This window comes from Corvus cornix, chromosome 5, assembly GCF_000738735.6.
Source record: "Corvus cornix cornix isolate S_Up_H32 chromosome 5, ASM73873v5, whole genome shotgun sequence".
Taxonomy (NCBI): domain Eukaryota; kingdom Metazoa; phylum Chordata; class Aves; order Passeriformes; family Corvidae; genus Corvus; species Corvus cornix.
Window position 1 is genome coordinate 20,745,041 of NC_046335.1, and position 27,304 is coordinate 20,772,344.

Here is a 27,304-nt window from a genome sequence, read left to right on the forward strand (position 1 = left end):
AAATATTACTGAGGACTTTCTCATTAGTATACATTTGTTTAATCCTCTTTTGAACATTGATAAATTCTTTGGTTTAGGCTTTTTTTTATAATTGTATTTTTTATAGTTTTTATAGGTTAATTATCTTTTGAATAAAGCACATTTTCTTCCATCATCTTCAAAAATATCACCTTTCAAATCCTCTGAAATCTTCCTGTTCTTGCCATTTTGGAAAGGACAAATAAGAACGTTCAGTATTTCCTCCCCAAATCATTCAGGAATTTTCCCTGTGCCTGCCTGCCTCTTTTTGTGACAGCCACAGCCTCCTAAGTATTTCCTGCTGTAATTTACTCTTGTGTCTCTTGTCAACATTAGCAGCTGTTTTTTGAACTTCCTTTAGTTATACTATTTCATGATTCTATGAGGAGAAATAAATGCTACATCCTTGTTAAGGATGTACCACTGTTTTATATAATGCTATGATCAGTGGAATTTTCTACCCCATTATTCCTTTATCACAGTGTAATACTTGTTTTTTGACTTCTGCTGTGCAATGAGCAGATGTTTTTACTGAGCTTCTGGCAATGTCCCCTAGGTTTTTGTTTTTTCTCCCTGAATGGTTACAGTTAATTTAGAACCTAGTAATGTGTATGAACAATTAAAATAATTCCTTGCAATGGGCATTGCTTTGCAGTTGTCAACAAAGGATTGCTTATGATGTTCTCCTGCCAATACAACCTTCTAAACTAGGTGCCTCTGAAATTCCTCACTGTCTTCTTAAACACAGACTTCCATAAATAATTTCTTATTATCTGCAGATCTTGCAACTTCACTGCCAATTCCCTTTTCCACATCACTGATTAAATACAGTGGTCCTCAAACAGAAGTTTGAGACACTCTTCCATTAACCTTTTGCCATTTTTCTATTAACCTGAAAATCAAGCCCTATTTCTCTTTTTGGTCTCCTGTTCTTTGTCAGTTTCAAATCAATGACAGACGTTTACTGTTTCCTATCTGACAGCTTTGCTTCCTTATCAGATCTTACAAGGAATTTCTGAAAGATTAAATAAGTCCCATTTATTTGTTTCACTACACCCACTGTATGGACGGCGCAGAATTAATACTGGAAAATTGGAGAGGCACAGTCAATCCCAGATTCTCACTTTCATATTATATTAACTTACATGGTGCTTCTTCATACAGTAAATTCATTTAATTACCAATCCAACCAACTTTCCTAAAGTCACAATCACTGAGCTATACAAATATGTATCAAAATAATGTGCATTCTGCTTCTGTTCTACAGCAGTTACTTTCAGGAATCTCTTTCATTTTGAATTGTTAAAGATTTTCTCCTCCATTCTATCTGAACCCCCTTGTTTTTCATCTAATGACCCATCCCTTTATAATATTCTGATCTGTCTTCCTCAATAGGGCAGGTTTGAGGCATATTTCCTCTACCATAGAACAGCTTCCAAGAAATGATTCAGCAACTCTGTAAAGCTTTCTAGGAAATGTACTTTCTCCCTTTACTCCTTCATTGTCAAACCAACAGAGGGATGCTTTATTGAACATTCTGATTCTGATATTCCACCTGTAAAAATCATTAGCCTGTTACTGCAGACAGGTAATGAAGGACTTCCAAAACAATTTTTGTGTTAAAGTAATTTACTTGACAGGTACTAGAGAGAGAAGTCCAGGATCATGAACCTTCCTGTAATTTTTCTGTGACATTATCAGCTTCAGTATTACAGTGGTGGAAAAGAGGGGAAGAATATTCAAACTGAAAGTGCCTGGAAAACAACGGGGAGGTGAATAACAAAAGAACTGGATTTTTCAAAACCAAACTCTGTCAAAGCAGCCAGTTTTCTCCATGGACTGTTGATGAGGGTAGAACCAGAACATTATACCTTGAAAACCCTTCAACAGAGTCTCACATGCCACAGGAAAACAACTGCTACATGGTAGCACAAAACCAACCGAAAAAACACATTCTGAGAATAATTAGCAGTATTTCTGAATGAAAATGGGAGGTTATATTAAGCCTGTTTTTCCTGCTTTTGGTATTAATATTTAATTTATTTAGGACCTGGAGGATAGAATAAAAAATGGGCTGATAAAATCTGCATCTTAAACAAACTGGGAATTTGCAACAAAACTGAAAACCAGAATTTACTTCAAATCGATTTTGAAATTTCAAATATAGGAGGTGCAATTCAATAAAGATAAACACAATTTCTACAGTAGTTTAGAATAAACCTGCCTGACTTCATAATGGGGAGTGATCAGCCTGGCAGCAGTTGTGTAGAGGAGGACCTAGCAGGATACACAGCAGTGAAAAAACTCATGTTGATATTAAATAGGGAGCAATAAACCAAGGTGTACAAATACAGCTATAGTTTATTGCACAAACCAGAGGTCTAGTATTGCCTCCTGTACAGTGCATTCCATGGTGTTAAAGCTTTCCCTTATACACTGTGTTTGGGTGCTACAAAGCCTGTGAAGTTACGAGGCAAACAGCTGGAGACTATCAAGGACACAGCAACAAGACCAATCAGAGCTCTAGAAAACAGAGACCAGAAGAAAGGTGAAATAACCTGATCTTTAGCCTAGAAGCTTGGGCCTGAACATGGCAGCAGTACTAAAATATGTAAAAGTGTGCTGCAAAGGTGACTTGAAAGATGGACATGAAAAGAATCATGAGCATAATTTGAAGAAATGGAAGTTTCAGATAAGACAAATTTTCTAAAGATAAAGATGAACAAACATTAAAAAGGTTTTTATAAAAAAGTTGCAGAATCATTATTTTCAAAAGCTTTTTTTTTTAAAGATCTCATCAGACAAACATCTGTCTAGATTGAGCAGGTGGGTTTGTGAGCTTCTTCTTGCCCTCATTATCTACTATACTTACTTAAAAGAAAAAAAAAGAAAACAGCTGCAAGAAAAATGCTGAAGGGATCAGAAATGGCCTTGGGCAATTGGGAATAGGCCATGACACTGAGGAATCAAGGTAGTACTATGCTAGTTAAAATACCCCTTGGCTCCCTATTTTAAGCCATGAGCACCAACTGAAATGACTGCATCCATCAGAAAGAGCACCATCTAGCCACAGTAAGTGAATTGAGTCATATACTCTGGATTCATCCTCTGGCATGGCACAGATTCACTGTGCAGCCTTAGGCAAAACACTTGAGCTTTCTGCACTTGCTTTCCTTCTCTGAGGGAAGAGTACATTACCTACCTCAAAAGCACGTTGCAAGTGAATCATGGTAGAAGCCCTGGTTAAAATGGTTTCTTATCAAGGAAACTGAGAAAAAGTTTGCTTCCTAGAACACAGATTCAGATAACTTAAGGGATCAGGATCATTGTTTGTTACTGTTGCTGATGCCTGCATAGTACAGGTTGTTTTGATCCTTTCAGGCGGGCTGTCAGAACAGCTGAAATAGTTCCCAACAAATACACAGAAAGATCTCAGCAGATGGTCACCACACATCCTTTCAGCCTATTTCCCTTCTTTTTGCCTGCCTTTTTGAGCAGAACAATCACTGCTCCTAGTGCACTCCTACTGAAGGCATTTTACACTGTACCACAGTGAAACAAACCATTTCAATCTAAGGTTATTCTACAAGACATTCCCCTCTGAAGTTCCTGGGCAGTCCTAGGTCCTATGTCTCCTACTTGACATCAGACTACCCTGCATTCCTCTGGGCACTTAATTTTCATTCAATCTCTAGGAATTTTGCAACCATTAACTTAATGGACCGTCATCCTAGGAGAGCTACATCTTCACACTTTACAATCAGAAAGTTAAGAGTTCAAGCATTGAATTCAACATCACAAAGCAGGGCAACAGATGATCTGAAAACAGGTTCAGGTTGATCTGATTTCCAGTTCTGTGCCATGATAACCTACAGATATGTATATATGAATATGCATGGATATATCTGGATCCATATTATACATATTTTATATTTCCATATGTGCATGGGTAAAACAGTTTGCTTAGCTGTGAAGACAAATAGAAGCATATGATTCCAGTTTCCCTTTACTCTGTAAAAGTATATTCCAAACAGGTTCAATTTCAAAATATGCATGAGACAGCTAAGTGTTTTAAACTATATCTTTCAGGGAATAATGAACACTTCTCAAGGAGTCTTTAGGGGAATGAGAGTAGAAATTGTACGTGTTGGCTAAAAATCTTTTGATTACTCTGTGCCTTATTTAGAAAATCAAGTCTGACCCTCTATTTTCTGGAGAGCTTGCATTCTTAATTTTGTTTGCTTCTTTCTTTTTTGACTACAGAACTGATACACTTTGATTTTCATACATGACTTATCTAGTTTCCATGTGCTTCAAAGCTGTCCAGCCTGAAGGCATCTATTCTGGCCTCAGTCCGAGGCAGACTTCAATACTTAGTGGCGACTGGAGACATGCACGATAGGGAAACACTAGTCCTCTGCTCTTGGATTTCTGTATTTAAAGGAAAAGGCTAAGCTGTCAAATACAAAAAATGGAAGCTGTGACAGGGCACAATGTAGAAGTCACTATATAGAAAAGAACAACAAAATTGTTTGCCTTTTTGAAAGACTCCAATTGATAACTGACATTCCTGTCACCTTCTTAAGTCATCTGCTCCAATTTTCTACTAAGCAGTTCAGAAAAATCTATAGGTAGCACAGCCTTTGCCAAAGCAGATCAGCACATCAGTCAGTCCTAGTTACAATACCCTGCCCCTTCCACTGCCTGGAGGGAACAGTAGTTTCCCTCATCTTCTATTCAGTCCTGCACTGTAGCAGATCAGATAACCCCATTCAGAATGAACACCCCGTATTCATATCTAGCAGCAACCACAGGAACCTACATTATCACTCTGTTGATAGTCACTGCCTTATACGCAGGAAGAGGGCAATGAATTCATTCTATGTGAGAAAACTCTTGTACCACACTATTGCAATATCCGAGCACCTTACAGCAGTATTTTAAAGGCAAGGTCTGTATAGCTGGAACAATGGCTTTCTCTCACTTCATCAGCCTAACCTATTCACCTGGAAAACATATTTCCCTTTGGCAGAGAGGAAGGTCATAAGCTTTTTCCCGGGTTCTTTTCTTGTAGAAACAGTGATCTTGGGAAGAGGTAGGATAGAGAGAAGCAGGAAGGGAAGAGAAATTTCAAGGAGACAAAGTGACCACTAGCTATTAGAAAGGGGAGAGACAGGAAGTACTTTTTCCTCTTGTAGTTCCACATCATTCACAAGAATGAGTGAGCAAAGAGGTCGGGAAGCTGTGATGAGCAGAGACCCTATGTAAAGTCATGATTCACTGCAGATACAGAAACACACTGCAACTTGTCTTCACAGCAGTCTGGTATAAATGGCATTGATTTCATAGCTGGTTGTTTCTTATAGAAGAGAAGAGCACAAAACAGCAATGCTTCAGGAATACATTATGGCTAAAATATGTGAATGCATATGCAAATTAAGCATGGTTTTCCACTCCTGCAACATTACTGAGTATCCCCCAGCGTCAGAGAGTTTGGGAGTGCTTGTTGTACGGGCATCAACCTACACGTCAAAGCTCTGCTATTTCTACGAGGAGTAGGGGGGTAAGCAGCTCTTCCTTCCTAGACAGTGATTAATCATTCTGCACTGCAGCAGAGGCCATACTCCATAGGCTTCTGACTGGCAATGTTACAAAAAACAGTAGGATGGCCATTTGATGGAAAATCGTTATCTTCCCTCTCCTGTGTATGACCACACAGATAGCTGCACAGGAAAAGTACATGAACAACCTGTATAAGTTGTAGAGTTGACAGCGCACTTTCTCCAACTCAGACTTCAAAAGCATCACTCTGGAACTGCAAATATTCTTTAAAAAAACCCCAACCCTTTTGAGACTTTAGAGAATCTTTATTTTAAAAAAGCCTGGCAACAGTGAATTTCAACAGTGCTGAAGGCCAAAGATTTCCCATTGCAAATATCTTTCTATCAGTAGGTCATAATCCCATTCTGTAGTAATAATATCCTTCATTAAGAGTACTTGTTTCCCCTAAAGTCATACATCTCTGGCCTCAGCATAAAGGTGCCATTTAAGGGGAACAGTCTGACGCCCACTCTGGTCACATTCTCAATGTGTACACATACAAGAAAGAGTAGTGAGGGTATTTCAGTGATCAAGCTCTTGATTTTATCCCTGAGCACAAAATTTCAGCTAGTGATTTCAGATTTAAAGCCTTTAACTTTTCTTCTCATGTTAGGAAGCTTCTCAGGTTACAGCTCTATTCCTTAGATATTGGCATCTTTCAGAAAATGGCAGAAATTATGTCCTCAATAATAGAATACATTAATATCCAGAAGTGGGATTGCTAGGGGAATATACTTGGAAGATACAGAAAGCATTTTTATAAAAAACTCAGTGTATTACAAACAATAAATTAATAGATCTGTGCCATTTTGACAGAGTTTTTAAGGACTGGATCAGTCTGATACTCTTCAATAAACTAAAACAAATAAACTAGATCACCCTACTCCTGTCTATGATGTTTATATTATTTGTCTAAAAATACAAGATCAGTATCCAAAGTGTAGTGCATTTCAGTAATAATTAATTAGCCATTAAATTGAAGACCATATAAAAATCTCTCTTTAATAATATATACTTCTGTTTAAAAAAGAAAATTACGGTATCTATGGAAAACATTTTTATCCTCAGTTATAAATGAAGAGAATTTGCATTACCATTGAAGTGCATAAGCTAAAGGGAGAGAGAAAGAGGAAGATAAAAGAAAGTGTGCGAAAGAAAAAGTGTAACTGATTGCAACACAATTTATTAGCTTCAAAGGTCAAGGCAGCCAGTGTTTTTATTGGCTCTGTTTACCTAGGGGCATTTGCAGTGCCTTGACCTGAAACAAACAAGTTGCTGTGGCAGAGCTTCCTTATATTTATGTCATTCCTAGGCTAATGCAAGCATTTCTTGAAGTCCTAGTGCAGCACAGCTGGCTCTGTGCAGTCATTATCCACTGGCTGAAAATGCCAGGCAACAAGCAGTGGCACAGCACCATCAATTAAGTTTTTTAAACCTTCACTTCATTGCTACTCAGTCATCTTTGCCCTTGGGTTGGTCTGATGGCAAATATCCTCCAAAAGCAGGACCTGGCAGCAAGGGGTTGTGCAGAGCCACTTCACTGAGGAACATGCCTATCCATGAAGGAGGAGTGTTCTCTGGAGAGTTACTCCTTTGCCAGGATATTTCAGATGTGCTCTGGGATATTCATAGCAGCAACAGTAAAAAAAAAGCCCAATAACGAGGTAACCAGCAGCTTCCCAGATGATCTACTTTCAGCTGCATTTCCACTTGAATTTCCAGGCTTGTAACTTTTCTTGAAAAGAATGGCTCATCTAGTTAATAAGGAAAGTTCAGGATACTGGAGTTTTCCAATTCACTCCAGTTAAGATTATTAAATCTTCTGTAGCAGTGGCTCAGATGTCAAGTCTAGTGGAAAACGGCATCCTGGCTGACATAGCAGATGTTATGAAAGACCAGCTTTTATGTTCACCCCATCTTTTGTTAGCTGCTTTGGCATGTGGGCTGGATTTTCTGTCTTGAGAATATAACCCTGAAATTCCTACTAACACTTGTGCCAGCCAGCCTTCAGCCTCTGCAGCTGGGTTGCTGAGTCTCTTCCTGAGGGAAGCGCCCAATGAAGAGAAGATGGTACCTGCAGATGCTGCAAGTATCCTGCCTTCAGAAATGCTTTCTGCAGAAAGGGCTACGAGTTCAGCCTATGAAAAAGTGACTCTAAAACAGAGATGTGAACTCAAGCCCCTTACATGAACTGAAGAAGGAAACAGCAGATATCAATCTTCAGCTAGGGGTTCCACATTGGACAAATGAGGGATCAATTCTACCAAACTATAGGTCAGTACTACTACTCATTCCTGCAAATGTGCTCCACCATTGCTAAAACCTGAACTAGGGGTAGGTTTACCAAAGGCTTCAGCAGCTGAAGTGCAAAGCCAAGTGCACAAAATCAGCTATAAATTATGGCATAATATAATACCTACCCACTCATTTCACAAAAGCCACAGAAATCTAACAAATTATATTGACTCTAAACCACTAGTGATTTATATTGGATGTGTTCTGGAAATCTAGAGGCAGTAAATATGGTCTCTTTCTTATTCACATGACTTATTCACAGATGTTTTACAAAAACAGTTGAAGCCTTCAAGAGGTTAAACTGAAAACCCTATATTCTAGCAAAATTAATCATCTTTTCTTTTAGAATATTCCTTCCATCTCACTGAGCACAGTATCACTGGTGCTTACACATGCCAGCAATGCAGAAATTTGTCATCTAATAATAGCCAAGGAAGTATTAGAAGTTTCTGTGATGCTTGAAGTCTGAATCACCTTTAAGGTCCTTCCAGCTGGGGACAGTCTGTTTCTGAGATGCATATCTCAATAGAGAGGGGAAAGACAACATTCCAGCCTCAGGGTTTCTTATGTATACAGCAAAAATTAGAAAACCAAGAGGTAAAACTGTCTTGAGAGCAGTGCTTTCAGGGGATGACAGAACTGATTGGAAGTTTTAGGTCTGCAGTGTTAAAGGAGAATTTTATTTCAGCCTTTAACTAAAATGAAGGCCCCATAGAGGGAAGTTTTTACAGAAGCTAAGATACAAACAATTATCCATGCATTAAAAAGTACTGCAAGAATTAATTCAAGAACAGAAATAATCCTTTTCCTGTATGGTGCAGATACCAGACATAAGAGCAGGCAAAGGCTGATAAGAGGTAGCTAGAACTCACTGTAAAGTGTCAGAAAGTCATTGTCATACAAGAATGAAATTCTGAAGAAATGACATTGACTGAAAAGTCTCTCCATTCCCATTGAAAATTTGAATGAGACATTTTAATTCAAGCTGATATTATTTAGTTATACACCTCACTTCCTCTCTCAACACCCACTCAAATACCAGTACAACATTTATATTCAGTTTTGACAGTTCAAAGAGTTACTAACAGCATTTGGGAGCTGTTGGTAACCATCAGATACCACACGATGTCATGCTGGCACAGTACTGGTATCTACAATTATAGTTTTACATAGCTCAAAGAAACAATTTAATTGTACAAGTGTGTACTAGGAACAAAAAACCAAAGGATCAGCTGGACACAGGCTTACTGTAGTACCACAGTTATAATTATGCGATATATTTGTTTGCAATACAGCTCTAGTAATGCACAAAAAGGAATAAGTGTAAGGTCTGCAACATAGCCTGCCTGTGTGTAAAAATGGGCCTAAGGAGACTGATACCACATTTTGTTTGACAGTGTTAAGAGCTCAGAATCTTGACCTATCATTCTTATCTCTGACCTAAAGCTTAGGCAGTCCTTTCTTGTTTTTAAAACACTCATTTTAATTAAAGGTACAAAAATGTGATGATCCAAAGAAGTGACTGTGACACTGCAGGATGGAGAAGCACAAATGGTTTTCCAGTGAGAACAAAAAAAATCTCGAGTCTGAGAGTGGTCACTGAAATTTCTGATCAATGCTCTTTAGGCATCTGCAGCCATGTGGAGAGAAGGGCCATATGAGTTCCTTGCACCAGAATAATTGCCCCAGGCAATACCTATTTGGTGGAGATGCACCCAGTTGTTCTCAAAGACCTATGGTGTTCCCTGCTTCTCCGTAGTCAGAAGCGGAGGCTTGTCCCAGAAATGCTAACAAGTCTGTGAAGGCTTGTGTAAGGCTCTGGAAAAACAGTGCTGGGCAGGACAAGACGACAGCACTCAGAAAAGAAAATGGAAGTTATTTTTGCACAGCTCAGAATAGGAACACGGCACGTACAGCTCATCGTCTGCTGTGGTTACCTTCAATCCCAGCAGTGACAAGTGCTGGGCTCTACGTGCATTTTCATTTATCTCTGCAGCTCCAGGCTGAGGGCAGACAGCACCCATTTTACCACAAGACCATGCCTGTGAGACAGGACAAGTGTATTTTCAATTTGCAAGTAAGCAGAGTCCTGTCAAGGGCAATATTAATTTCTACAGGGCCTGAAAAGCAGCTCATTATTCCTGACTCTGCCTGTGGGTTATTGGTGCATTAAATAAATAAAAAAAAAAAAAAAAATCATCCCAAATAAAGGAATTTGTTGTTATTGCCAGTATTCTGCAATGTTCTCCAGGAAGATGTGTCAACCGACTGCAGGTTCCTTTAGATATGACATGACAGTACCAATATAAGCAATTAATTAGTATTTTTCATCTATACATCTGAAAACACTTTAAAAAAGAAGAAAAGGAAGAGGAAATACTAATGCCACATCACATAAAGAAGGAACCTGGTCACACAAGGGCTTAAGTGCCTGGGGTGATATTATGCTGAAATGTCAGGCAAAGTCTGGAAACAAAATGTTATTGAAGAGAACAGAGAAAATGGTGTCTGTAATAGCTGGGGGACTTGACCCAGTGACTCACGTAAGATTTTCCTACAATGGAATCCTGTAACTATATTGTTCAGGCCTAAACAGTTGATTCTGGTGTCCCATCTACTGGACTGTGCTAGAGAAGGAGACTGCACAAGTTATTTATTTACTGGCAAGAATTAAATCAGCACAATGTCAAACAAAAATTTCTTCACTGAAAAAATTGCTCAGTGAACTACAGAAAATACTATGTGGCTCAGGACCATTGAGAAGACTGGTGATAAAAAAAGAAGTTTCGAGAGTTCAAGGTAATTTCTGCATCTCTTTGTGTCAGTTCAAATACAACTATCCTCCAGAAGAGTCTCTGTTCTCTTCAAAAGAAAAAGCAAACCAAACAAAAAGTCAAACTCAAAAAAACCCAAACACACCCACTGAGTATCATCAATCCAGAACAAATCTGGGGTTTCCCACCCAAGCTGCAAATGTCAGCCCACAGCCTGCTTGCATAAAGAGCCAATCCCCTCAAAAGAAAGGAAGTTATCACCAGCAAGTGTCAGGCAGTAAAGGGAATAAGAGTTCTGACTATCCCAGATTATCATAGTTAAACATTTCTGCAGTAATCAAAGAAATTAAGGTCTGACTTTATTTCAAGAGAGAAATGAAGTCCTGCTTTACCAACAGAAAAGAAACAGCTTTGGGCTGCACTGAGTAACCCATACCATATAATTCTTAGATCATCATGAGGTGTCAGAGGACATTTACAAGCTGGATCTTGAGTTTGTCGTTACTCCTCAAAGGAGAAAGCACAAGAAGTAGCAGGCTAGTACAATGTAACAATTAGTTTAGAAGCTTCCTTTATCATTCATTCTCATTATTTCTCTTGTGTATTTATTGGACAATTTATGCTCTGTTTAATTCTGATTTGAAAGAAGAGAGTCAGGTTATTTCATTCATAGCTAGTTACACCTAGCTAGAGGTTTTTGCCATTCTATAGTCACTGCTGTGACTACACTGATATGAAGTTACATGTGACTCAGCTTTGAAGCTATCTGTTACCAGGTGAGTGAGAGCATTCTAGACAGAAGCACAGAGATTAATGAAGGCTGTCTTACAATGCTTCTCCCATATACACTGAATTTTAGACTACCAGCTCTTATGGACTGGATTCCAGAAAACAGCAACCGACAGGTAGGATTGACCAGAGGGTTCCATTTGTGTAGTTTTGTAACACAAAACCAAGGCTAGGCAAATAAAAAAGCAGCTGATTCTAAACAAATAAATGACAGTATTTTGTATTTCATGAAATGTACTGCTGTATTACCATGGCTAATTGAGTAATAAACATCATGGGAGGATTAAGTATTTTCATAAACAGTGCTTGCAGGAGTCTTAGCCACGATAATAGTTTAAGACAGTCACTCCTCATGCTCTGGGAATCAACACCTAGGGACAGAATCCAAAAGAAATACAGCACACATATACAAAATCCATGAGCAGGTGCACTGGGAAGGTAACAGTGTCCTCAGAAACCTCCTGGCTGCTTCATGGGCTCAGCTACTGTCTGTTAAGCCCATCGACCAAATTAAGACTAAGCCCTGCAAGGCAGGTGCCTCCCATTGTCCCAGGAAAGAGCTTCATCCTCTTTGAACTTTGCAAATTTGCTGGAAATGAAAGGGTGCACCCTGTTCAAAGGGGGCAGAGATGTTACGGAGCCCCCAGCACTTGTGAGACTCATAAAAGCAATTCCATCTGAGGGAGTTTATGTTAGTGTATTAGGTTTGTATTCAGCTGGCATTAAAATAAACAAAAGGTGAAAGCACTGGAGAAGGAGCAAGGAATTATGGAAAGTTAACTGAGGAAGGAGAAAGATGGTGAGGTGTGATGTAATGGCAAGAGTGGAGAGAAAAAACAGATACCAAAACCAGAACATGCAAGCCGAGACAGAAAAGGTTAAGTCTGAGCCCTGGCAGTCTAACAAATTTACTGTGAATTCTTTGTGGGGGAGACAGCTGCCACTGAGTGCACATAAACACTCCACAGCAGAGCAGCTTCAGAAAGCACAGCAGAGGTCATTCAAAACCACTCCACATCTCAGAAAGCCTTTTTTAATTTAGAAGAAAAAATACAGAGGCTGACATGAATGGTTTGATTTTTTTTCCAGGTCTGCAGAAACAGATGACACAGTAAAGCCTGGAAAGTACATGTGAGCTCATCATTTTTTACAGAAGCCTTGAACAACACAGCAAGCATCTCAGCCTTAGTGAGAGGACCATGCAGGAGTGCCACTCAAGGTGTATTTTAGTAAAAAACATTGCACTCCTGGACAAATAACTAGTTTCACTTAGCTCTTCTATTTTAAAGAGAAAGAAATTCCTCAGAAATCATAAGATGTTAGTTTGGTACAGAAGGAGTAACGAATAAACCATTCTCATGGGATGCCAACATGGGGTGTGAGATATCAGTATGAGAGGTCAAAGCCAAAGATAAGCTTAATGAAAACGCTTGACAACTAATGAAAATCTTTCACTGGTTCAAGAAGGACTTCAAAGTGGCAGAACTGTCACAAAAGGAAGAGCAGTCCAAGAAGTAAGTTATTAGGTGAATACACCTAGGGGGAAAAGGATATTTGTCTGAAGCAAGTACTGTATTCCTTTAAAGGGTTTGGATCTGTGTCTTCATTTGGCACTACAGAATGTAATGCCATGCAGAGAAACTTCAAAAACACTTTCCAAGGACATTGAAAAGCCTTGCCATATTAAGAAATAGCCTCGTTTGGAACAAAAGCTTCTGACTGACATCCTGTTTTACTGTTGCAGCAGTGGTTGAAGGCATTAACATCCCCACCAGAGGTTACTGTCCCTGCAGCAAGGGCAATGAAGAAGACCCGTGTGTCCATTCCTCCCCAGCTCCATTTCAGGAACCAGCATGCAATCTAACCTGCTCATCTAAAGGGGCTGGCACTGCAGCACAGGCTGTGACCTGCAGCTGCTCAAGCACAAGTGTATGTCCTGATCTGCCAGCTCTGCCAGGAGGCAGCTTAAAGGAATGATCAGAGACATGTGAATGGTGACCTACTAAATGGCAAAATTCAGTAAGGAAAGTCTGTAAGTCTCAAACATTGAATCTTTCTGTCTCTCTTTGATTCTGCCACTGAAGTTGGCCACTTGCATTGTCTGTTCATTTGTGCTTATTTGAACCCCAGCTACCTCTGAAGACAGTTACAGTATAACATCCTATCAATCATGTTAAAGTCAGGTCATGTGTGAACCAATTAATCTGAGATAATAGATAATATTTCCTGCTTTTCAATAAGCAATGTGACAAGTTAATATGGTGAGCATTTAACACTGCCTAAACTGAGTTAATTTAGACTTAGTTTGGACAGAGCTTCTCTGTTTTCCAGACATACCTGTTGTTCCTTGACAGAAAATTAAGAAGAAAAAACTCAAAACCATCTACTGTCTCTGTGGATGAGAAGAGTTTGCACATGTAACACAATATACAAAGTACAGCCATGAAATGCAGATGGGGAGGATTCTCATTAATCAGTACATGCAATTTTGCATGTCAGAAGGGGCCATTGTTGAGGTAAGTAATGGTCATACAGAGATCATCTGACTATTCAAAAACCCTTTCTTAAATATCAGTTTTAGGGGTGCCCTGATGTAATGACAGCTTGGTTAATTATATCCTGCTTTGGTTTGTTTTTGCTTCTTGCTTCATGGCCATGCCAGAAGCATCCTTCATTGCCATTCCAGACTACTGCTGGCTTAGCTATGCATTATTAAACAATAATTAGCTGCTGACCTACAATTAACTGTGTATCTGTGATGAAAACAAACAATCCTTAGACATAATTTGTATGGTGCTTCATAAAGAATTTTGTTAACAGCTGTTTTCATTACTGTTAGCATGCATACACAGTGCTCCAGCAGGTGCCACAAGGTCTATACCAGAGAGAGAAGCCTTTGGGCAGGCAGGTTTGAAATTCACCTGTTTCCCTTGCTGCAGAAAAAAGAATCACAGCCCTACCCAGTAGGATTTGCTGAAGGGATTGCTTAAGACAACTCCCTGTACCTGGCACTATGTCAAAGGCATCAACTGAATTATGAGTTTTCCCAAATTACACACAAGTAGGAAAGCAAATTCTGGGTCTAGAATCAGGAATGGCTGAACTTCTGCACACAGTTTGACGCCAAACAAGGTCAATCAAGTTGAAACTGGCATCCTGATGCTGCTATGTGGGCTACAGCACAAATTTTACGGCTCTGTGCAAGGGAAAATCATGCCAGATACACAAAAATAGAGCAGAAATGGCACCTGGAACAACGTGATCTGGTTAAATGAACAATGACTGCAAGCAGTGATCATAAAAAAATGCAGACCCACTACAGACACCATAACAGACTATAGGACAGTTCACACTTCTCCATATCTCCTTCAGGACATATGTACAATTTCCAGTAACAAGTGCTTATGACCACACTCTTCACTGATGTGAATTTTCTGTTAAAATATTGCTTTGCATTTTCAGAAGGCAAATCAATGTTCACAAACACATCCTCCCTCCTATTATTCTACAGGCTTTAGAAGTGGCCACCAGATTTTCTTACATGAATATTTCTAATAAAGAAAATTTTTTTCTAGTAACAGAGAACATTCCTGTTCCCTGATATCTTTGACAATTTTGAGGCCTTGATTCATATTATGGATTTTATCATAGTTTTTATCTGCCCAACTCAAACAAGTCAGACAATGTTATTTTCCAGACCCCATACTTTCGTGCAAGTAAAAGTGAAAAATTAATTCATGAATGACAAGAAAAAAAAACCAAACCCAACAAGTTATTAATTTTTACTTCTGCAAAATAAAAACCAGACTTCCTCTCTTTCAGAAAGTACTTCTTTTTCTTCTTTTAAAGGGTCTTCCTGGACATCAAAAGGGAAGAGAAATGGCAGGGGTATGGAGTGATTTTTTTCTAAAGTCTTTGCCTTCCATGAATGAATTTGTACAAGACTGCTGAATAGTGCCCTACTTGAAACATGATGAAGTTATGATTTAGTCCTAGTCTAAACTCCATGTGGTTCTACAGTAAAATGTATCAGTCGTATAAATAAAATATACTAATACCAAATGAGAATTTCTGTCTCAAAGAGATCTAATTAACAAGTGGACTTCTGAATTCTAGGTAAAGTACATAGGTGTTTTGAATTAATAGTAATTATTTCTCCTTTTCATCCTTAGTCTGAATTTATGGACCATTGCAGGTGAATGGGTCTAGAGCTGCAAAGCTCTCAGATGCCAAGGCAATATACATGACAGGTACTGCAAACATAACTCACCAGATGGAGCTTAGCTCTACCCATGGATAATAGTAATCACTCTTCTTTTTGTCTCTGTAATATCCTATTGGGATAAATGTGGTACAACACTGCCTAACCACTGTCACCTTTCATTGCCACCACAGAAGTTGCCTCTTAGCTTCAGAAGGACAAAAATGCAAGGGAAGAACAGCTAACAACAGGAAAAAAGTTTCAAAAAATGAAATCCCCAAATCCTCCTGACCTTCAGCTACAGCTGCCATTAAATCAGGTTTGAATAAAAGAGAAATAGTAAGTTCCAAGTGACCAAACCTGACAGAAGCAGAGGGACAGCCAGCCTGTGCCATTCCCTCCCTCTGCTTCTAGAATGATCCTTGGTGTTCTAAACTGTTGTTTACACCCTCAGTCATGCTCAATCTGCAGCTCTCTTGGGGAAAGGTGATGACATTGTCATCTTTTCACCCTATTTCTCCCCTCACAGTAGAAGCCCTGGTGCCATTTAACTGTCTCTTTCTGCGGCTGCCTTTGATGTGTCATGTCCACCACTACAATAGTAAGCAGGAGAGCACAAGTGCCTGCCAAGAGTTGCAGCAGAAAATCTTCCCAAGCCACACCAAAGGAAATCTGGCCCTGTGGAGAGGGCAATTCAGACTCAGAATCTGAACCAGGGACTTATCTCGAACTGTGTAACAAACCATCATAAAAGAGCAAGTCACAGACTGCAGGGCTAACAACTCACTCCTGTTGATACAGCATTTCCTAAGGCCAAAGTGAACATTTCAGATCCTGGTCTTTAACAATCCATTGCCAGGCTCTCACCCTCCTGTCCAGTTCATGCCAACTTCCTTCCTTCTTTTCCTCCAGGAATCACACAGAGCAGATGCATTCCCATGGCTTCAGTTAAGAAAGGACAAAATAAATAACTTGCAAGCACTGGACATTAGCTGAGAGGCATCCAGAGAGACACTAAGCCTTTTCACAGCAGATTGTAAGTGGTTCTTGCTTCTTGCCAGGGCAACAAATGTTACAGCCAAGCAAGCAGAAATTTCTCTGCTGTGCTTGAGTCCATAAACAGGACAACGTGTAATCAGCCATCTGAGCACCAAAGAATTATTCATCTTCAGGCAAGCAACAATACCTCAGAATGAGTCAGATGTGGGGGTGGAAGAAGCCCTCTACATGAGAGGCTCCCACTGCAGTGGTTCTTTCTGAGGCATATACACGACATACGACCCTCCTTCTTCCTCCCATCTATCTTTCCTTTCCACCTTGGCATTCTTATTTATGTCTAGCAGCTGGAAATCCTGCTGATTCCCAGCACCCACACACAGCTCTGTTATAGAGCAGGACCAGCTGCCCTCCTGGCTCTGGAGGAAGCCCATAAGTTCTGCTGCACAGATCCTCCCCTAGTGCTGTTAAAGCTGGATGCCTTCAGGTACTCCAGAGAAACAGGCTGCATATTCTGACCTGCCTACCATATCTACATTTCTAAATTTCATTCTCACTAATTGCTAAATCTCAAGACAAGACAAGCAGGTCACAGCAGTAGTCACCTGAACAGCCATTGCTCACAAGCTTAAGAATAATTAATTATGCAAGTCTGAAGGGTGGCAGAGTAAATGGCAATGCATTAGGCAGTTGAAACAACTATATACAACTTAAGTAGTATATGTAAACATATGTGGGACAAACGTGAGTGGAAGAGTAGCATGTATGAGGAATGCAGAATCAGTTTTAGCTTGTTTTTCTATGAATATCTCTAATGAGACTATGTTTATAACAATGAAACAAATCTACAAATCTGGGAACTAGAGAGCCAAGTGCTCATGTAAGTTTTAATACAAATGGCATTGCTCTAGCAGAGAACAAGAGGATTAACTGCTGCCTAAATGTAATCAATTGGGAGCTAAGGCAATGATGCATAAGATTTGGGCCCTAAACATATTTGCAAGCCTATTCTGAGGGTATTATGCTAATATATCCACAGCAAAGAGTAATAAAATAGAGTCTCCAGGAGTACTGACCCTACCAAAAAATGCTTCGAAAGCATAGATACCACAGATCACAGAATGACTGGGGTTGGAAAGGACCTCTGGAGGTCTTCTCATCCAACCCCCCTTCTAAAGCAGGTTTACCTAGAGGAGGTGCAGAGGATCACAATCGGACTTTTTTTGAGTATCTCTAAAAAAAGAGACCTCACAACCTCTCTGGGAAGCCTATTCCAGCCTCTGCCACCTGCACAGCAAAGAAGTTCCTCCTATTCAGACAGAACTTCCTGTGTTTCAGTTTGTGCCTATTACCCCTTCCTCTATCACTGGCACCACTAAAAAGAGTCTGGCCCCATCCTCTTGACAGCCATCCTTAAGATATTTTATATGCATTGGTAAGATCCCAAACAAGTCTAGTCCTTTATTACAGGTATTCCTTTCTATACTCTTCTGCTCAAAGGGAAAACAAAATAAGGTCTGACCTCTTGATTACCACATCTTTAACTCTTTTTTCTTAAGGTCCTGAGGAAGCAAGACAATTGGAATCCAATCCTACTCACTCATAAGACAGGCCTCCTACTTAAATCTAAGTCATATTCATTCAAAGCATCTATTCTGTTTTTACCACAGCACAGAAAAAATTTTCTGCTCTCTGCTGTACACATCTAGAATCAAACTGGAACTTCAGGGTCTTAATACCACTATGAAAGACCTAGGCCAAGAACCAGGGAGGAGGGAAAGGGAATACACCACCGGATGGAATTTACAAGGTATTACCTATACTATCAGAACAATGTCTGTGAACTTGGTTGTGAGATGGAACCAAGGACCCTTATTTTACTTCATGGGAAAGAAAAGAATAATTTAGGGAGTAGGTTTCTTAACAGATGCTAAGTGAATAGGGTAAGGATTAGAAAACAGCAGCTCCTGGCTCAGGACCTGCATCCAGCCTGCTACAGCCTTTTAGCTTTCTAGCTAAAGTATTGCAACCCCAAAGCAGCTTGGCAGCTCACCTCCCTCTGCAAGATGCCTGTATTACACTTGCTGTGGCCTGCCCCATTAATCTTCTCACCATCAAATTTGCTCTTACCTCTCTCTTCCTGCATTATGTTCTTCTAACAAAAGGATAATATATTAAAGGAATAATAATAACACTGATAACAATAGTCTAAGAAATACATATTTCTTTCTCCCTATTTCCCCTCATTTGATTAGTCTCCCAGCAAGGGCAGCATTAATCACTGGGACAACAGATAAAAAATAAAGTACAATTTGAATTTTGCTGAGTGCTACTGAGTATGTATATGTGTGTTCAGGCAGGAGGGAGGGAGGCCGCAGGATAATCTGTCATTTTATATATTTATGCTGTTGGAGTCAGTCAGGACTGGTTCTCCATTGTTACCACAGATTAAAATCATTCATGTCCTTATACTTTCATTGGAGGTCATCTTTCAGGAAAAAAGAGGTATTATGACCAAGTTAAATTCAAGTTATTTCTGCAAATCTCTGTGTATGGCTTGGACACCGAAGCTATTGCTTGGATGTTAGAAGAACAAAACATATAGTAGTTTTTTGTCCTTACCTGACTTGACCCTTTTCACAGAGTTTTCTTGCTTTGAAAAAGTTATGGGGAAAGAACCGTTGCAAGTGAGAGGAAGAGGTGCATTTTAAATGGTCTTAGTACATGTAAATGATCCCAGCTCTGTCTGACTTTGAACTGCATGGAAGAATCCATGGGTCCTCAGATCTCACTGCCAGCATTTCTACTGAACTGAGTCCCAGCCAGCTTGGCAAAAATAAAACACTTTATCCTTAGGGAACATGGAATGTGGAACCAAGCAAAGGTTAAAAGTAGAAGAGTGGCTCTAAGCCATATAGTATGAGTTTGTCTTTTCCTAAAACCTTTGCCTCTCCAAAATAGAGTTCCTAGAACCACCAGCCTACCAGCTCTGGCCAGGTCACTCTCTGTCTCTAAATCATGCTGGTTCTTTCCCATATCTCAGTGAGAGAGATGTATCTCATGCTTTGGATCTTAGTTGCCATCTGCCCCTCAGCATTCATCCTTTCTCTACCCACTTTGATACATTTAGCTGTTAGAGCATTTTCCACATTTCCTAATCTCTTGTTCTTGCCCCCTAAAAAACTACTGGTATTCCCCGGAATTGTCCTTACCCACAAATCGATTTCCTTAGCACACCTATTCTGAGACACAATAAAACGGCCAACACAGCACCGGTCGAAAACTCTGAAAGTGATTATTAGGAAAGAGGATCCCTTTATTAGTAATTTTAAGGGTGAAAAGCCAATATATTTTGCATGTAAATACAAATACCAAATAAAAATACCAAACACCAAATACCAAAAAACAACTTTTCCTCCAAAAATACACTTTAAGAAAAAAGGGAAGCATTTATATACTGTGCAATACCAGGAGAACTCAAATTCAGTTTCTCACCCCTTTGGCTTTATTTTTCCTTGGAAATTTTGTGGAAACAAATTCTTATCTTTCAGAATATAATAAAAGTAATTTTGCAATCAAAATGAACAACATCCCACCTACTCATATGCCATCTAAGGGAGGAGATAAAGAATTGGTGGTTGTACAGCCTGTCTTGCTAATCACTACTTTTACGAGCTGTACTGTGACAGACATATCTTGCAAATCAGTGACAACTCATCCCACAGATGAAAAAGAAACTAGCAGAAATCCTTCTGTTTCTGTTAGCTAACAACACCATCATTCTGCAGAAAATCCAAGGCATTAATTAGATGGTTTCAGAAAGCAGGTCTGTCACAACAGCATGGATGTGTTTCCAATTTCTGTGCATTCATTGAAATGAATGATCTAGGAAAGGTAAGAGGTACGTTCCCACCTTTCAGCCATTCCCATTAAAAAAAACCCCTAAAACCAAACAAATAAAATGGAGCTATATGCTCAGGAAGAATTTTGGCATTTCCCTGAAGTATATAAATAGCAAGAGGAACAGATATGCTATAACAAAACATGAGCCAATCCTCCAACTATATTTGAGCCATAACCATTGATTCTACTCCATTTATTTCTAAGTAGTTGCTTTTGTAATATTGGATCTCTTCATCATGTCTTGTCACTGCATAACCATTCTAGAACACACTTGTCCTATTCTTTCATTTGGCTTGGGATCAAATGTATGGTCAACTAGAATAGCTTTAGTTCCTGAGTACTGTATTAATCAGATTTTGAAAATAATCTTTCACGTGACTTTCAAGAATCCTTTTTGGCAGGGCAAATGACATGCCTAAATGCACAAAGGGATACTGTGCTCTGAAAAAAAGTGCATACTGATGTTATTAATGTTACTTTCTAAGAAATGTGTGCCTGCCTGAAGAAGGCAGGAATCAGCTTACTACAGCTGTTATTACAGCTTCCTATTCTTTTATTCAAGAAATCTGCTTGTTCACCTAAAAGCAAGTAACAATTTGAATAGTTCTTGGTCAAGACAAAACAACACATAAGAGAAAAATCTAAAGAGATTCTGAAATTCTAGAGAAGTCCTAGACCAGTCCCTTTTTATCCATCCCCTTGCTCTTTTTATGCTGGGCCCAATCTTCTTTTCCAAAATTGACAGGAGAACAGAACCAGGTACATGTGTCAAAACCACAAAACACCAGTTGAGATTTTGCTGCAAGACCCAAATGATTGCTCAGATCTGTAAGTTAAAGGCAGTGTAATCTCAACCCTTGTAGAAATGAATCAGCCAACTCGGACCTTCTGTAAACTATGAGACTGAAGAAATAAAAAGGCAGTGTGGATCCTAACAGAAGACACAGAGCAGTGGCTGAAGTGACTACTTGCTAATGCTACTATATAAAAACAGGTTATCCAAAGAATGAGTGTAAGCTGTATTTTGAGAAATCATGCTATCTGCCAACTCTTGGCTCTCAAGTTTGCCACACACATTCAATCAAATCCCTCCCCTGGAGTCATGAGACAGACATCTCCATTTGGAGCCAACAATGGCTACTAAGTTAAATGTCCAATATCACTGCTGGTAATGTCAACAAATGACAGCAAACACCAGCATATGCATGAACTGTTTTACAAGCACAATGTTCTTTATTACTGTAATTGTGCTTAGCAGAAATACAAGGCTGAGTTTATTTTCATCATCAGTACTTGTCAGCACTAGGGAGCAGAGGCTGGAAAAATAATATTACAACAAAATCACATTCTTCTTTTGAATGAGTACTGTACTTGTGGCTCACCTATGGCCCTTCTGGAAAACTGGTTCCCTACGGCACTTAGAGAAATGCAGCACAACTGCACTTTCTGTCTTCTGCAGAAAGTGGATGAAACCATGAAAATATAAGATTCTGTTTTAGATTACATGAATGTTACAGGTAATCTGAGTATCTTGAACACTACATCAATAAATATAATTTAAACACACCACACCACTTGCACATCTAATACTCACCTGGAGAATATTTTTGTGCCTTTCCCATACAGAACATTACCATACCATATACATTTTAGCTACTTACATTACACACCAAAGATTCTGTATTTCAGTGTGCACTAAATCTATTTCTACATATTTTCTAAATCTATTTTCTACATATTTGTAAAGTATTTAGAGGTCATTTGGTACTACTGAATTAGTAACTGTAACCTACATGAACAATTGTCTGCATGAAAATTTTCAACATTTGGATTCTTGCTTCCAAACTCTGCTTTCTTTCTCTGCTTAAAGCACGTTACCATTTAATCATCACAGAAGAGATGTGACTGTGAACAAGTAAATGCCATTTTGGGAATGCAGCAATGCAGGAGTGTAGTATAGGAGAAGGGATTCCACTCTGAAACATGGTAAAGTTTGGAGCTGTGGTCTCTTTAAGAAAAAATAATGAAGGAAGAAGCAGATAAGAAGGGATAAGAGCTAGCCTCTGTAATTTTCAGCTGTGCCAATGAGCCAATGAAGTCAGTCTTTAAAGCAGAGACTCATCAAAAGCTCTTTTTTCATTAGAGCTTTGCAGTCTTGGGATGAAAATGTCACCAGTGACTTATAAGAAGCAAAAACCAAATTAAAGGCCAATTTCTTTCCCTACCAAATTATTATCTATGAGTGTAAAAGAAAGTACCTAGGCAAGACCAAGGGTGAGACAATTTTATTTGTCTTTCTGACAGTGAAAGTCTAATTAGACTGACAAATCTTCTGTGCTATTTTCCTTTGTGATATACACTGTAAGGAAGGATTTAGCCTGGAGCTGCACGTTATGGAAAGACATTAATCAAGATTATTGGACCCTCAGAACACACAGTTAGAAGGCTGAAAAGCCTAATGGTTAAAAATAAAGGTTGAAAACCTTATTCTAAGCCATGCCAATGGACTGGACTCTCCATATAGATATAGGCAGATCCCCTCTTCCAGTCTCTAGAGAGAACAGTCTGCATATAATAAATCACGAACTGTCATTCTATGGCTCTAAGATCACAGCTGAAAACATCCACAAGTAATTTATTCTTGCCACCTACAAGCTATAGTCTGAGCACTTTGGCAAGTGTCACTTTCCCCATCTCAAGAAGTTGAGGCATGCCCTGGATATGTAACAGAGCACAGAGTCTCTGGTTCTTCATGGAGAGCATACCCAGAGGTCCATCTGTCATCCCAGAAGGGTTCTGATCTCTTTCTCACAGAAAACTGTTCTGATCTTGGGTCCTCAGCCATCCATATCATAGACCAGACATATTAGGGACCTGCCCTAGGGCCTCCAGAAGATTGCCTGGAGTGGTTCTCCTCTTGAATTTGCTGAACTGAGTGTGTTTTGAATGGAAGACATGTATCACAGTGAATGATTTATACACTAGCTTTACTTAGTAATTAACTCTGCACAAATCATCTGAAAATGGAGTGACCCAGCTGTGAACGAAGACAGAATGTGCCACATAAAGCATATGGAGAGTCTCCTCAAAAGCTTTGAGCAGCAACTCATAAAAGAGAATTCTGACCACACAAGTAGCTGACATGGAAGCAGAAGATGAGAATGAGTGTCACTTTAACCTGTTTTCACAGAGGTCTCCCAAACCAAAAAATCACTGAAGTACTTCACTAATAACTGAAGCTGTGCTTTAAATCAGGAAATAGGGACATGTGGGATTTCAGGACCTCTAACTAATGAACTAACCCTGTGAGAAGCATGACAGCTTTGCAAGAATGCTGTGTGGCTTAGCACAGTGACTCTCACCCAGAAGCAGTTTGGATGGCATCCTCCTGTGCCACACACAAAAACTAGCAGCTTGTCTTTAAGGCCTTTGTGGGTAACGTGGCAAAGCAGAAGTCTCAGAGGGAATATTATTGTCACAGGAGAGTCTGATGTGTCAGGGCCCTGAGAGGCAGCAAGAAATTAGTACAGCTCATGTCACTTCTGAACAGACTGTACTTAAATCCAGGACAAAACCATGTGTGAGAAAGTCAAACCAGTGCTTCTACTCAGGGCAGTGGAGCACAAGCACCATTTGTAACTCACTGAAACAGACACAAATGGAAACTCCTTTTTCTCCCTTATTTTCAGTTAGCAAGAATAGGTCAGCTCTTGTTATTTCCTTCTCTGAATCACAGGAACATTCCCAGCAGTATAGCATACAGCCATGTATCTCCACTGTTTCTCACTCAAATCCTAGCTGTCCTCCATTGATTTGAGTTTCACTGCCTTGCAGAAATTTAGTATAAATTTATAGACATTTTAAATGCTAATTTCAACGCCACTGGGTATTTCCAGCAATATTTCTCTCAATTCCCTTTATCTTGCTTGTTTGTTCAAAACTATATACCATGTCTGGGCTCTTCACAAACTGAAGCATATCATTGGTCTGAATGGTATTTTTACCATTTACCATTACCATTACCATTTACCAAAACACTGGTATTTTTAAAGCACTTCATTTTCCCCGCTGTTTTAGTCTAACTGTGTTCTAAAATACTTCTGTCAGTACTCAGACTACCTAACTGCAGGAAGTGCCTTGGTGTGTGTTACAAACAAGATATCTTTGCACTTAAGACGCTCTTCTGTAGTTCCTTAACAAGTGATGTGTAAATCTAAATCCTTCTGAAATTCCCCTGGATTTTGTAACACTTTGTGATTACAGACTTGATATTCTGCACAAGATTTTTATGCATTTCAAAAAAGGAGTAGTTTTAGTTACTTACATACAAAAATGAGCAACACGAGTAACACAGATACTCCTAACAGAGTAAGAGCAGTAATTCTTTATCATGATTCTTGCTATTTTGCATTAGATGCTTTACTTTTACTTGTATCATGCTTCGTATTTCTACAATTGGCCAGAACCTTTCTGTGCCAAGTAATGTGCATGTGCAGAATAAAAAGTACATTTTGAACCCAAGGAGTCTGCACTCTTAGCATAAAACAACATATGACACATGGATACAGAAACATGGATAATAAAAAAAAAAATGTGACAATATTAATTGACTTAATAAACAGTTGCCTTAGACTATCATCAGCCTAACCTCTGACAACTTTTTGGCATGCATCATGATGACAAAAGAGTTTCAATGCGATTGGAAAAATAACCCTTTGCCTTTTGTATGGAAGCAGAAAGATTCTTATAATCAAATCTAAGAAGTGAGCAAAAAATCCATGAATCATGCTGATCAGAATCAGGAGAGAAGAGGCTAAACTTTAAACAGCCTTGAAAGTGAAGAAAAATTGTTTACTCATGAGCAGAAAAGAGAAGAAAAGCTGGAACAAGGTAATAACTAACTGTATTTGTACCGCTCATAACCTTAGGTATCTATATTTTACGTTTCCCAAAGAGTAAACTTGTTCTATGAGATTTTTCCACCACTTAGATCTAAAATTGTAAGCAGGCTTGGCGATGGTGATGTCAAACACAAGCAAGATAAAATAACCATTAGGCACCTGAAAAAGAGTGGCTGGAGATACTGCCCAAACAGAAAAAGACAATTTCTTCTCACTTCACCACACAGATACTGCAACTTAAGCAGACAGAATCAAATTCCACCAAAAATAAAGAAGAAAGGCAAGCCATCTGTGCTGCGACAGCAATAAAATGGCCCAATATTGAAATGCAGAAAGTTGTAATGGAGGTACATATTGACCTTTATTTTTCTTTCAGCGGATAGCATGAAGTGTCAAAGAGTTATTGCTTTAATATCAGCTGAGATGAGGCCATTTGTTGTGGTGCATGTGTATCCAGGAAATCGCTGCTCTAACCATGTTTTTAGAAGCACTTTGACACTTTATTAAATCTTCCTGATGCTCTCTCAGCACACAGTTGGTCTCTGTAGGCTGAGTGAACTGCCACGTAGGCCAGGCAGGAAGCTTTCAGAAAGAGCTCCTCTTCAGGCAAGGCAGCATCATTTCCAGCTTGACCCAGGCCATAAAGGTCCAGTGCTATTCTCTGTTCCACTGGTATAGCTAAACACAGCTCTGCTGCCTTTAAAAATTATTGAGGGCAGGATAAGAACAACAGACTTCATAGTTCTGGAGATGCAACTGTACAAATATTTTCTCTAAAATTAGGACTAGTCACTGAGGAGAAGGAACTGTAATTCTTGCAAAGTTTATGACCAACAGTGACCAAACCCGGGGTAATTTCCCCTCATTTGGCTGAGACTTTATAAATCACCTACTGGGTGTTTGAGGCTAATAGCTCAATTAATCCCAGTCCTGTTGCTATCTGGATTTACAGAGTACCAAAGGGGGCACTGTTAAACCTCAGCTTGGAATTAATTACTCTAATAGTTGTAAATTCCACTGCAGCCAGAGGCACCTCACAGAATCACAGAATAGCTGTGGTTGGAAGGGACCTCTGGAGGTCATCTAGTCCAAACCTCTGCTCAAGTAGGATCACGCAGAGTCAGCTGTCCAGGACTATGTGCAGATGGCTTTTGAATATTTAACAGCATGGACACTCCACAGCCTTTTGGGGCAACCTGTGCCCATGCTTAGTCACCCTCACGTTACAAATGTTTCCTGATGTTTAGCGGGAAAGTCCTGTGTTTCAGTTTGTGCCCATCATCTTTGGTCCTGTCACTGGGCACCACTGTCATCTTTACACTCTTCCTTCAGGTATTTGTACACACAGTTAAGATCCCCCCTGAGCGTCCCCTTGTCCAGCGAGAACAGTCCCAGCTCTCTCAGCCTTTTCTCACACAAGAAATGCTCCAGTCCCTTACTCGTTTTAGAGGCCCTTTTCTAGAGTCTCTCCAGTAGCTCCATCTCTCTAATGATTTCAAAACAAATGTTTCATTGTAGTTGATAGCACAATAACATGATAGCATACTGCTGAAATAAATAATCCACAGCTCAGATTGGTTATTCACATGATTCTTTTCTTTGGACAGACAAGGAGAGTCAATTGAAGGTGTTTATTTCTAACCAGTTCCATATTCTGGCTTCCACTGCATTTTAAGGGTTGAAATAACTACATAGGCACAATTAAGTCAGAACACCTAAATTAATTTTTTTTTAGGAATGATTTTTACCAAATAGATTGGAACTATTCTATGTTGGAACATCTACATTTTGCAAGAAACTGATCTTGATAGCGTTCCTTCAAAATT

General features: G+C 39.3%; 1 protein-coding gene across 41 annotated transcripts in view; it reads right to left on the reverse strand.

Annotated features, from left to right (window-relative positions):
* NRXN3 (neurexin 3) overlaps positions 1–27,304 on the reverse strand; it is a 982,026-nt gene that overhangs the window by 80,398 nt on the left and 874,324 nt on the right. The gene's annotated exons all lie outside the window — the stretch shown is intronic.